General features: G+C 31.4%; 1 long non-coding RNA gene across 1 annotated transcript in view; it reads right to left on the bottom strand.

Moving 5' to 3' along the window:
* Positions 1-8,040: 8,040 nt before the first annotated feature.
* Positions 8,041-15,020, bottom strand: part of LOC133319416 (uncharacterized) — a 101,702-nt gene continuing 94,722 nt past the window's right edge. Inside the window, exons 2-3 of the long non-coding RNA XR_009753032.1 lie at positions 9,056-9,124; positions 8,041-8,106 (exon numbers count right to left, since the gene is read on the bottom strand). This is a non-coding gene — a long non-coding RNA (uncharacterized LOC133319416). The remainder of the gene's footprint in view (positions 8,107-9,055; positions 9,125-15,020) is intronic.

Here is a 15,020-nt window from a genome sequence, read left to right as displayed (position 1 = left end):
GAGAGGATGGACCTGCTGGATCCATCCCACTTCTGATGTCGGCTCGCGATTGGAGTATGGGCGAGCTATGTGGCTCTGAAGTCTCACGGTTGAGAGAATTATCCTCCATTTTATAGTACTTATTAAAATAAGTAGATGATTCAGGCGGATCCCTTGACCACAATTATGAGTTGTGAACAGGACGGCTGCCGAACCACCACTGGCTCATCGACGATTAGCCCTGCTTATATAGGAGCCGTCCCCTCCCTTCACAACTCACCTGATTCACTGATTGGTGGATGAAGTCTAAGTCGTTTTACTTCTAAATAAAACTCAAATTATTATTTACAATCAAAAGTTATTTAACGAAACCAACAAATCAATTGAGTAATAATTAGTATTATTTTAATTATTACATATTTATCATTAACGCCGACAGATACTTATTCCATCATTTTGTGCTATTTTTGAATTCAAGGGAATGTGAAGGAAAAAATAAAATTCGATATAGTTTTCATTGCGTTGTCTTAGACAAAGGAGTTCAAAATAATACAGGTTACAAAATGCAGAAAATAGGACAGTTTTTAGCGATTTTATGGTGCAAAAGTGGTAATTACAAAATGATATAGCATTATGTGTTTACTTTACATTTTTCACGTGCAATGCATTTGGAACTTCGGTCTTTGTTCTTATGTACAAACCACCTTATTTTTACAAATGAATTTTACTTTAAGTATCCAAATCTGAATTATTATTAATTACGTTTGAAAATTGTGCTAGAATTGTTAAAAAATTTACATAAAAATTCACAATAACAAAAGGGAATTTATAGTCTATGGGAATAAGATGACAAACATATAACTTGAACGGTCTTGCATTTATGTATTTGATAAACCTTTTGATATCTTTATTGTGAGCACAATCTGTAAAAATTATTAATAAATTTCACTTATTACTTAATGCTTTCTAATTAGAGTTATTTATGTTTTCTATCAAATTAAATAAAAATTTAAATCCATGTTTGAACACACCATCAGAGCCATCCAACAGTCTGTCGTTTAGATGTTTGTTTATCTTACGGGCTTCAGAGGTAAGCATTGTCGCAAAAAATACGGGAAGAAATATTATGATGATAAATTTTAATGTGTAAACAATAGCCAAGATCTTATATATGAAATTCATCTGTAATTATGAATTATATGAACGTTAAAAAATATATTACGTTGTGTCCTTAAAACTATATTTGAATTAGAAAATCTTTGCAGACATAATATAATTCTTACCTCGGGTATCTTTAATAAATAAAATATTATTCGTAAAATGTCTGGTATGAACAAAACCAGAACAGAAATAGCTGAAAAGGTAAACTCATATTAACAAGGGTACAGAAGTAAAATAATACAATCAAAGTATGTATTATATGACAGCATACTAAATAATCAATTGCTTCTTTTGATTTCTCGATAAAATCAATGAGGAACTTATAAATGTGTTGGAATAAAACTATATTCGAATAATTATTTTCTACGAACTCTCTAAGTCTTTTTAAGCGACAGTAAACCGAACAAAGCAACAATAATAAAAAAAAGAAAGGAAAATGTGCTCCATATGATATATTAGATTTTATCAAAATTTCAAAAATGCCATATTTAGTATAATTGTATGCCATTATTGTGAGAATCAAGTTGACAGTAAATGAAAAGACTATAGAGAATAGGAAAATGTATTCTGTTTTGTAAATGTTTTCACAATTCAATTCGTAATCAATAATATATAAGTTTTCTAGCGACTGATATACACTTTTTTGATGACGAGAAACTAAAAGAATGAAGATAATTGCGAAGTAAAGTGCTAAATAAACATAACTATAAGTGTCGCTAAATCTATGAATGTTAAACACTATTGTAACCACTGACACAACAGCACAGAGGGAAGTCATAACTAAGACATAATATTTTAGAGCGTTGTCCACTTTCTTTGATTTGGATTTAAAACCAAAATCCAGAAGAAATGTTATCAGTAATATTAAAAAAAAATATTTTGAGTGGTTTTGGTACTTCAGCTCTTTTCTGTCGCATTGAAAATTGAATTTCTCGATATTGTCTAACCATTTTGTAAAGATATATTTTTAATTAAATTATGCTTGTGTTTATGTTTGTCAAGAAAAAAATAATGTCCGAAGTAATTTCTATTATGTGCAAAGGGAAATATAAAAAACTGTATGATTACGTTTCGTGTACAAAACATTACAATATGGGTGAATCTGAGTGATTGAGTTGTGTATAATATAATGAAGGGAAGATCCATTATAATTATTATTTAATTATTTGTTACTTTCACCTACTCTATAATCTATATAAACAATGTTTATTTTGGAATACAAGACTCTTTTGCGGAGAAACTTTTTTACTAAAAAATGTTGTCCATCAACATATATACATATAAGTATTAAAGATAATAAGCGAAAAGCAGAATCCTTTTGCATCTTTCTTTCAATAGAAAAGCAGACTATTAAAAGAAAGATTCAAAAAGTAGGAGTCGTTTTTTGTTGGTAATGAGTTGGTATTTTGTAAGATTCTGTAAACGGCTCGTGCCTGATTTCGTTTACTAAATTATTTCTATGTACAGACAGAAAATGTGGCTACTGTTTTATTTAACTTTATTGATTTAATTGATGATATTCATTTTATTCATTGTTTACTACAACATAGAAAGCAGTTATTACGATTATGACTAAGTAAGTAGTTCGAACATATTTCCAATAACACAAAGCTGTTTTCTTGTCATCCATTTAATCATTAGTAGTATTAAAAATATTTATTTTGATGATGTTTTACGGAATGCTTTTTGTTTTTATGATAAAAAAATATTGATACACTTTTCAGGTAGCCTAGTTGTATAATTTAACTAAAATTCAAATTGCTATTGTCAGAAAAAGTGCCAGTTAATACACCCAAAGTGTTCTGCATTCCTAAAGATGACTGAGGAAATCGGTCTGGTTTGGCTCTTGATCTTACCTGAACGGTTCTGTATATAGGGCATAAAGTTATAATGCATCTTTCAATTTCCGAAATCCTTGTTATAGCCAGAGACCGGATCGTATTTCCGCCATTTGACATAAGACATGTGCTCCTGACTTAACATTGCTTAAAGTGGTTAAGGACCATCCTACTAGCAAAAACTAGTAACACTAGTTCATTCAATTACAGGCCTATAGAAACTAATTCTTGGTTCTCGACGGTTATGGAGCATACGTATGTTTTGGTTTATCAAGAAGACAACCTTTTTATTTAAAACTGAGGGTATGGTTTTGTCAAGATGAAAGTACTGATGAACTAGAATTCCTCGTTTACTGATGGACTGAATCTGTTGAATATAAGGCGAAGATATGACATTTAATCAAGATACCGTAAAAGCTATTCCATCAGATCCGAAGTAGGGCATTTCTGTTGACACATCCCTTGTAGCTGGAGTGCCGCGATGTGTACTCATTGAATACCATATATACGCTTCGTACATATGCCTGATAGTTATACTTTTCTATACGTCAGACTGACAAAGAGGAGCATCGGTATAAGGGTAAAAGAACTAATTAGTTAAAAATAGGCTCGTGTTGAAGGCAGCAGCATGTAAACACACAATGGACAAACCAGGTAACTACATTAGGTTAGATAAACCATGTCCGTGACCACACTGCGAGGTTTCAAGACACATTAATCGCATTCTGCAAGCATCGAGAGCCGTATGCTAGGAATTTAAGAAATCGTTGGCAGTAGATAACAAATGACAAGACCAACTGTTATTTACATATTTTCTATCCGTAATAATTTTTGCTGAAAAAGTAACCGAAACGTAGGGAGTATGTAGTATTAAAATAATAAAAAAAAGTAGTATACCCAAAAATATTAGTTTTATTTTAATGAAAACTCGTGAAAGTCATAAGATATCATTATGATATACCTATCGAAGAACACCTTCTTATGGATGAAGTAGAAGGGGATTAAGAGGAAACTTATGTTTGAAATTAAAACTTCCTTTCATATGTCTCACAACAGAAAGTAGGATTCCTTTCATTGATGGCAACCCCAGCGGACAAACATTTTTCGCCTTTACACTAGAATTTCCAGATTAAGCTAGCTTCAAAATTTAGGATTTTCCCCTAAAAGTGAAAGGAGTTGATGGGACCTTGGGCTCAATAAATCGGGAGGGGTTTTATTTCGGAATGATTTGAAAATAAAACTGTATGTAAGACAGGACATCTATCTTACTTGTCTAAGGGCGGATTCGTCTCTACATGGGCTGGTATTATTATCAGTATTATTATTAAAATCAGGTACATCCACTTGACTCTGCAGAGCTCTTTACTATTCGAATTGTAAACAATCGGAATTTTACAGATTGAGTGCCCTTTTCTGACAGAATATAGAAAGTGTCTTTGCTTAATTTGGCATTACCTATCAGAGAGTAGGAACGCCTTTCAAGTCACCAGAGTTGTTATAAAAAAACAAATATAGATAAAAATAATAACATTTTATTTCCGACCAACAACACGACACTAAGCACACAATTTATAATTATACATGTCACTAAATTTATTTCAGCATTAGTAAATAACAATAAACTGCGAATAACAAAACAGATTATGGAATTTCACCAATATGAAACAGTAATCTAAATATTGGTATGTACCAATCTATAATAAATAGTATTTCAATTAGAAAAATAGATAAATAATGGAAAATTAAGAAAAGTAATCATATGAGAGAATCAGAAATATCGCAGCAAAGTAGACTTATATTTACCTTTACAACATAATTATATATAATATATGGTATGAATCGTTTAAAACATTAAAGGATCCGGTTTAGTATCAGGAGAAAGTACCAGGAAAAATGAAAAATCTAGTTGGACATACGACTGCAAGACACTTCCAAAGTCAAAGTCACCTCATTGCTTCTGTCGTGTTAGTAATCTTAGAGTTCATATCAGGAGTTGTTTGTCCCTCAGTTTTAGCAGTTTCACTCGTAATACGATATTTTATCTCAATTTTTATCTGTATTTGAAAACTGAGCAAGTGCTATTGCATACGAAACATAAATATTTATTAGAATAAGTGGAAATTTATAATCCAAAGGTATGAGTCTACAAACATACAACCGGAATGGCCTTGCGTCGATATATGCAACAAAACGCTTTATGTCCTCTCTAACTGACGAAACTGCAGTTTAAATATCGTTTAGGCAGAGTTAAATAAGTTATTTGTTATTTTATTTTATTTCAATAAACTTACCCCTTTCAATAAGTAATCTGTCGTGCAATAAAAGCTTCAAATTGTGAGCTTCGGTCGTCAGCATCGTAGCAAATATGGTAGGAATAGATACAACCATTAGATTTTGTATTATATATAACAATACTATGGCGTCATGAAAAATTTCCACCTGAAAAAGAAACAAAAATATGTTTATTTGAATCGCTAATTACATATTCATTATTTTTCCGTTTCAAAGAAAGTGTCAAGTGTGAATTAAGTTTATTCTGATTCTAATGATTTCTTATTTAAAATTCAACATATTTTTTATGAAACATCAACGATTTATTTTCAATATGGCCTAAAAGTTGTTAAGTCAGGTATGTGTGGGACAAAAGGAAACTAAAATGATAAATTATAAAACCATTTTTGTGCCAAAATACGAATGAGCAAATTTTATACAATTTTAGCAACAGTAACATTGATCTGATAACAGAATAGACTTATACGATTTTGTTAATTACCATTGTAAATGTCAGCGTTGTTATCGCATTGTAAGCTGTATGCACCATTTCAGGGACTTTTATTATCAAGGTCAACAGAAGCTAAAAGAAGAATTGATGTTATTACCACTTCTGACAAAATACAATGATTTTGCTGTCATAATATTGACATAAATCATATTTGTATGGGTAACCAAAGTAACGACCACTGAACATCAATATTACGATGTTAATAATTGATTCCAAGTCATCTGGTTTCACTCAACATCAACGTATAAATAACTTGTATGTAGACGTAATTATTTACCAAATAGTCCAAAGCTTCCGTAGATCTCTCGGTATAATCAATAAGAAATTTGTAAATAAATTGAATTGACACAATATTACGATTATTACTCACAAGTTTTTTAAGATATTTAAGACGAATGTAGACAGAATAAAGCAAGAAAAAGTAAAGTATTATTGATAAATGTAGAGCAAAGGATATCAAGAAAAGCATCACATGTTGTATAATGGAAGTTTGGCAAGTTACATCTACTTTTATACACGAGGCCAACCAAAGAAACATCTTAAGGATGAACAGAGACACCGTATATATAATAACAACCAATTCAATCTTATTTGATTTTTGTGATTTTATTTCGGAGTCGGTAATTGACATGTTTTCTAAGAACGCATATAACGTTTTTTTAGGATCGCAATACGATAAAATAAAAACACTGAAGAAGTATTGTATACAATAAGCGTAATAAAAAATATACGAAAATCTATATATATTAAATACTACTAAAATAAGTAAGATCAAAACGCTGATGGAACATCTTATAATAGTAAGAATTTTGAGTCTCCTGTAAGTCTTATTTGAACTACATCTATAACCGAAATCCAACATAAATATCACGTGCAGACCGAGTAGGAAGATTTTAATAGTTTTAGAAACACTTCTTTGTTTCGTTGATAACTGAACTATAGATTCGACTTGTGTTTGAATTAAAACCATCTTTAAAATGTATAGTTAATATTAACGAATAATAGTTTGATTTTATGTAATTGTAGTTATTTAATAGTATATGTGTCGAGGAAGCAATCGTTCGATGTAATGATTACAACTAAGTAATAGTCATTCGAGTAAGCAGGCTTCATTACGTATTTACCAACCATTTTAATCAACTTTAAGCTGTCGCAAATTTTAATATTCAAACCTTTTAAGGGACGCTTGTTAGTAATTATAATGTAAAATTCACAATACCACTATTCAGTAATAGCTATATAAATATGTAACAAAATTTATTAATTAAACTTTTATTTTATTTTTAATCTGCTCTTTTTGCATAATTTTTTAAAGGTTTTATATCAAATCATATGAAATGTATATAAAGTTAACGGTTTTTGCGTTTTATTTTCTTTTATAGCTAACAACTAACTAACTAACGAGAGGTATAACAGCAAAATCTCTCTTCAGTCTACTAAGAGACTTGTCCAGAATGAACATCAATTCATTCTTATAACCTACTTCGAAGGCAGCCCTAGTAAGTTCGTTTCAAATTTGGTTACATAGAGAGAGGAGCTTGGGCAGTGGACGTGAGCGTTTAATGCGCCTTAGATAGGGGCACCATAAACATATACCTGGGTCGCAAGTCCCAGGCACTGTTGAAGTTCTTCACCCTGCGACGTGAAGGACCCGGCATTATTCCATGATTAGACTAGACACTCTTAAACAAAAAAACATGTAGTCTATAGTGGCAATATTAAAAGGTATTAGAAAGGTACTGCTAAGAAAGCCTAAGGTACCAAAGTCAAGAAGAATAACTGGATATATCAGAATCTTCTCCTGAACTTATGTTTACGTCGGGGTTATGTAGTTATAAATTAATAAAAAAAACGAGTATTAATATCCGAAAAATTTATATGAATACACGCGAAAATCTTAGATATTAATTTAGTAAAAGCCACTAAAATATCGACTACGTGATTTTCTTTAAAACAGTCACAATTTTAATATAATTGTTTTAATTGTATAAGTACGATAATATAAGTGGTGCACACACTAACTAAAGTAAGCGGCAGTGTGATGTCAACGTTGAAGAGACGCCAGACGGAAAACACAAATGGATTTAATCTGAGGAACGTCAGAGCATCTAAAATTTTATTACGTGAAAATTCACCTGTAAATAAAAAAAATTAAGTAAGTTATCACAGTATTACAATACACAAAATAATCTATTCAAAATAAGGCATACCAGAACACACGAGTAGCTGCTTCTTCAAATGTGTTTTTATTTTTGATATTTCAAATCTTATTAATTCTGCGAAGAACGACGGCACTAAAGGTAGGAGAAGTATGAATACAGCTTCAATGTAAAAAATGACTTTGATCTGTAAAAAACGTTTGTAATTATTACAAGCCATACAAATACAGTAATTTCTAGGAGTGTTATCAGGACAAAGGAATGACTGTTCTGCAGCAAATAAGCAGAAGGATGGGAAGATAAACACATCTAACTTAGTGTATAGCACCTCTACTACCTTAACCGTCACAAGTTTAATTTTTCCAGCCACATTGTTCCTGATGCACAAGAAAATAATATCCGAAGATTGGTCAGACAATACCAAAGTTAATAAAAAAAAATATTTAAAATTTACATATTAATTTACCAAATCTCACCTACCAAAAAATAAGGGAACAAAAACGAAGTCTTGATTGTTATAAATACTTTATAAATGGAAGTAATTATTAAGATAGAAATGCATGACTGGTTTAATCAATAGATAACAGTGAAGCCGAACTCTTTTATCTGATTTATAAAAATTATAATAGTCATAAACACATGAAGGTAATATCGTTCTCGTCCTTTTACCAAATAATTTCCATAAATAATTTATCCAGCCAAGGCTAAGATCAGCTTGATTTTATGTTGATTTTCCCCCAATAATGTGATGAAATTTATGAAAATAAATCCTGGAAATCGGTCACGTTCTGTACATAATATGGAGTTTGAAGACATGTCCATTATCCAGTAATGAAAAATAAGATAAGGATTAATATTGTAGTAAGAGGGTAGGCAGCAAAAATAATATTTTAATTTACTTATTGGGATATAATATATTTTTATCATCTTTATAATAAGTTTGCATTATGTAGTCCGATATTTTTTTAATTGAGACGGATCCTAACCTCGGCGTCCAAGAATTCATTTGTCCTCAAATATCTCGTGTGGATCAAGGGAATGTCAACCCAACATTTTTCTCCCCCGTTTCACATCTTACATACTACAGGAGGTGACTAGCATTAGCGTTAGACCTGGAATTTAAAGTTTATACGTACCTCAACACTGTAAAAACCTGTCACAATATAGAAAAGATGAAACAAAAACGAGGGCCAAATTGTCAACATCTGGGAAATACAAAATCAATGTATTTAGTTTCAAAAAATTATATCAATAAAGTTTTCAAAGACTAATTCTTTTTCTGATGAATAGAAAAAAGTTAATATGAAAAAAGCCGCGAATGATTTAGAAGTAAAGATTAAATAGTAAGTAATGTATATAGAGTTATATCATTTTGGATTTATAAAACAAGACATGGTATTTACTATTAATTTTGATGATCCTCCTATATGTCGGGTATTTCTTAACAATTTATTATATATCAATAGATATTCTTGGACTTTGGAAATTACAAGCTTATGTTTCCTTTCGTCTTCATTAAAGGTGAAGTCCACATGATTCTCCATTGTCTGTCTCAATGTTCGCATACGATTCCATAACAATTCAAACATAATGGCTCGATTGAAAAACGTCAAACTTACACTCATTAATAAAAATGAGGAAAGAAGATGTTCTGTCATATTTGAATGGCCATAATGTGCGATTAACATGGAAAGTCTAATGGAGTGCCCAATTATAACTCCAATAAATAAATAAAAATAAATAATAGACACATACTTTTCTATTTTGAGATCTACTAATAGAATAGTTCCAATTTTATTCAAACTGTCATAATATTTATAAATATTTTCACCATTACTTAGGACCGATAGCAAACCGTAAGTAATGTATAGAATTATGTAACTTAGCCACATCTTACCGAAATGAAGGTCTCTAAATCTAATATAAAATATAATGTTACTAGAGGCCACAATGGAAATAGTACCAATACAGTATATTTTTGTTGCAATTGTTATCAGTTTATTATTACTGAATTTCCCATAAAAACCAAAAAACAACCGTGTCATCATTATTATACTAAAGGGCAAATTTGATTGATTTTTATGAACAATATTCATGGTAACGCTTTACACAATGTCAACTTATCGGCTTTATTTTATCTTCTGTTTAATATACATTACAAATAATATTAGACAAAATGTTGAAATAACGTTTTATGCTTGATTAAAAATCGTACTTTTTTATATTTCATTATTAATGAAAGTACTTAATTTAATGACAAGATTGATTAGGACAGGATAAAGAATTGATGAGTTATCGACTATAGAACTTTTTAGAAATATTAAAATTACAAATTTTAATTCCTATCCGGTTCATTCTTTCGACCTTGATTCTGATTTCAACAAAATATTCACATGCTTTTTGTCCCCTCTTCTTCAAAGACTTCATAACCTTCCACATTTTTCTTCCTGCACCTTTATTTTTTTTACTTAATACTTAAATTATGGAAGTATAGAAGTAATTATTTTCATCTAAAAATACATATCTTTTAATATTCTTAGAAAATCAGCGTCCCAGTACTCATAATTTGCACAGGATAATCTCATTGAAGTAGCATTCAGCTGCTTAAAATATTTATGGATATTTTTAAAGGTCCTTAATAGTTGCTAATTTTAGTATGACATATTTTAATGACGTCTGGAAGCCTCTTCAGTGACTTTCGTACCATATACTTTAATAAGATAGAGACAAGCCTTCTCTTACGCCCTTTTATAGGACTTGGTAGCTTGGTTAAAATCTGTGTCTCTGTCAGTGAAGGGGTTAAATTATTCCTTGGCCTGACGTATCACGCCAGTCATGGTGTTCGCCCATCCAAACGGATCCCAAGTAGAAAATTAGAAGTAAATTAGTAGTAAATTAGTCATAGACTGGCACGAGATGAAATTGCTTTCCTCTGATGTTAACGGGGTAAACAAGCAGGCGGCCTACTTAATGGTAGGTACTCACCATCGTGATTGTAGCAAAGGAGGCCGCGAAGCAGGACAGGGAGTCGGCTTCCAAAGTAGGAAGACGGAGGCGGAAGTACGCTTGTCGCTTCCTCTCCCAACTGTAGGTCTGATTTAAGGGTGGCCTCTGAGCCCATTCACCCACTGAGACTTAGGATGTAAGGGAGTCTCGTTTCCCGGGTCGCCTCTATAAGGTATTAATTCCGCCGATGCATCTTGGTGAATGTGAAAGCGATCCCGTTATATCCCACTTTGGCGGTGAGGGTAACCGTTGGTTATTTTAGTGTGTAAATCTGCAAGTATGTGAAGAAGCATACTTGCTGGGAGCCAAACATAGACACTCTAGTCATCAGGCCTATATGGGGTGTATATAGCAATGCATTTTTTCCAACGTTAAAAAAATATAGTCAACTTCTCCCATGAACATATACAACTTAAGGAATGTTGCGGATGCGTTGCCGACCTTGATTGTGGAAGAGGGAGAGGAAAGGATGGAGAAAGGCAAATAGAAAGGGCCACTGGCTCTCTCACTCATTAGACGAAACGCAGACCTTTGAGATTGCTCCACGGCGATCTTCTGTGATAGGATGATACTTCCCCGGTCGAGCCAGGCCACGTTCGGCCTACTTTTTTATTATTTATGCTAGAACTGGTCATGTAATAGTAATATATTATGGACGAGATTGGTTTGATTGGAATGGACGAGTTTTTTCATAACCTTAAAATGACTTAGAGTTCCATTAGAAATCAATATTTTCCTTTCTTTACGCTACACGTATGATAGGACGAATTGTAAGTATATAATAATATGAAATAAGACGAAAAGTATTTTTATTTGTTTTAAAGACATTCAATTACATGAAATAAACGTATTTTTGTCGACATAGCAACCGATACATTTTTTGTTCGAAAAACAGCGGGACTCCATCTTAACTAGTTTCCCATAAAATTTTATAATTTTTTCTTGTGAATATTAGTTTTGTTCATATTTCCTGTTAATATAATTGTTTTAATTGTATAAGTACGATAATATAAGTGGTGCACACACTAATTAAAGTAAGCGGCAGTGTGATGTCAACGTTGAAGAGACGCCAGACGGAAAACACAAATGGATTTAATCTGAGGAACGTCAGAGCATCTAAAATTTTCTTGCGTGAAAACTCATCTGTAAATATAAAAAAAAATATTTAAATTTCGTATTCATTAAAGAATTATTGAATTATATTCAGAAGTTTTACCAGAACAAACGAGAAGTTGTTTCTTTAAATGTGTTTCTATTTTTGTAATCTCAGCTCTTATCAATTCTGCAAAGAACGATGGTGCCAAGGGCAGGATAATGTTTGATACAGTTTCAATTAAAAATATACTGAAGATCTAAAAATATTGGTTTTTATTACTAAGTAATGATTTCGATACTAGTCGTCCATTAATTTCGAACAAGACATAGATTTTGTAGCAGTCATTATGTAAACAAGAGTTGCGACAAGGCTCAGAAATGTGTATTGAATTAATATTTTTGTTTTTAGTATCTTTGTTTATACATACTTGTACGTTGAAAAAGTCTATCACAATATAGTAAATTTGAAAGAAATAAAACGGCCAAATGGCGATCATCTGGGGAAAAAGAAATGAATGAATGTTGAGTGTTAAGTTTTCAATATTTCTTTCTTTTTAAATATATTTAAATGTGGAAAGACGGATATGATTCAAAAAATGTTAGTTATTGAGTGATTAATAAAAAACAAATGGTATTCACGATAAATTTGGATGCTGCTCCTATGATTCCGGTAACTTCCAATAATTCACTGTATATGAAAAGATATTCTTGAGCTTTTAAAATTGCCAGTTTATTTTTCTCTTCGCCTTTACACAAGCTAAAATCTATATTCTTTTGCATCGTATGTCTGAGTGTTCGCATACGATTCCATAACAATTCAAACATAATAGCTCGATTGAAAAATGTCAAGCTTGTAGCGAATAATAAAACCGAACTCAGCAATATCTCATGTACATTCAAGAAACCAAACTCTGTTAACAAAATTACAAATCTGACAGCTTGCGTCATAACTACTCCAACAAATAAATAAAAATAAATAAAAGAAACGCATTTTTTGCATGTTCACATCTACTAATAAGACGGATCCAATTTTATTCAAACTGGAATAATATTCAGAAATATTTTCGCCATCACTATTTAGTGATACGACACCGTAAGCAGTGTATAGAATTAAATTAATGAAAAGAATTTTATTGTAATGACTGTCGACGTATGTCAGGTACAATAAAATAATATAGTACATAACAGAGAAAATGGCACAAATGCAATAAAATTTTGCTGCAATTATGATTAATTTATTTTCACTGAATTTCGAGTAAAAACCACAAAACAATTGAGTTTTCATTATTATATTAATAGGCAAATTTAATTGTTTTTCATGTGTAATATTCATGGTAATGTTTTACACAATGTCGACTTATAAGCTTTCTCTTACTTTATATTTTATAAATGTTGGAAACAATATGTAAATAGCCTTCTAATAAATAGCCTCCTTAATGTTATATTCCATTATGGACGAAATAGTTACTTTAGCTAATGTATAAAATTTTAAATCGGTTTTCATAAATTAGTTTGGACATATTTTAATTTTGATAACTGTATAAAAAATTAAATGAAGTTGTTTTGAATTAATACATATTATAAAACAAAGTCAATCGCCGCGTCTGTCTGTCTGTCTGTTCGCGATGAACGGAAAAACTACTGCACGGATTATTACCAAACAGTTATCACCAATCGATAGCGTGTTTCTCGAGGAAGGTTTTAGTATATAATTTGTAAAATTTTTGTATTTACTTGTGTGCACATTAACGATATTTGTTGAAGACGTCGGAAAAACATGAGCCGTCTGAGAGCTTTTAACGAAAACGCTGCCTAAAGTCTTTGAGATATAACAAAATAATATATGGTGGAATTGTGTCTCTTTTATAGGTCTACAGAAAAGTCCGCGGTGGCATATGTCTCCCTTAAGGATAACATACTATATATACTATACAATAACATACAATTAATTAACATATAATATACGATTGGCAGTTCTATAGCGTTTATTGGAAAGCTATTTACATAAATTCGGTATTAAGTCTTATCAAAATAAATAAATTGAATAGGCTATTTTATATTTTTTGTAAAGAGCCCGTGCGGAGCCGGGGCTGGTAAATAGTTGTAATATAATATTATTATGTTATTGGGAGGTAGTGTTTTGTTATTGTTATAGGCAATCAATCGAACAGCTGACGATCAAGTAATGAGAAGAAGAGGGGTGTAGAATAATACTAATAGAATAAATATAATAGTTGAGTTTTAAAAAAAAACTGAATTCTAGTAACTGACAATTGAATTTAAATTGTCAGATACTAGAATTGTAATTTCAATCATTTTGTACAGCAAATTTTCTACTTATATAAAATCCAGAAGTTGAAGTACCGCAGAACTACATACACCGTCTGAAATCATGTAACATCCCAAGGACAGTGACTCGGACACCTAAAGTCTAATCTATACCTAAATGTATACTTAAATAAGGGGTTCCCTAACTTTTTTTGCCTATGGTCCACTTTAAGAAAAAAATCTTTTTTGGCGGCCCCCTTTTTCATTTACTGAAATAGCACTTTAACTTATCCTGAATGAATGAAATTACAAATCAACCCACTGACCTCCACAACACGCCCCCTTATTTTTTTGGGTCTTTTACACACACGGAGGAGCGGTCGTGTCAGTATTATATAAAATACTTGTATGCATTTTGACATCAAAGTCACCCATTGTAAATGAGTTTTGGTAGGAGACCCGGCTTTCATCATTTCTTCCTATATCGTTTTTATGTCTAAGGTGAGCAATTGGTGGGGGTGTACATTTCTATAATCTCTGGTACACTTATTCTGCTGACAAACTGCAAACCTCTAAGATATTATCTTTGTACGATTTGTGTATAAAAAGCCATTTTAGGAGGATTAGTGCATCTCACAGAAGTAGAGTAAGTAGCCAGCAACTAGTTTTATTATATCTTCACTCAGTTTTCGGATTTCAGAAATGTCCCCTATCCAGTAGTGACTCAAATGT

The sequence above is a fragment of the Danaus plexippus genome, chromosome 20 (assembly GCF_018135715.1).
Source record: "Danaus plexippus chromosome 20, MEX_DaPlex, whole genome shotgun sequence".
Lineage (NCBI taxonomy): Eukaryota > Metazoa > Arthropoda > Insecta > Lepidoptera > Nymphalidae > Danaus > Danaus plexippus.
The sequence above is the reverse complement of the archived record's forward strand: the minus strand, read 5'-3'. Positions and strand labels throughout refer to the sequence as shown.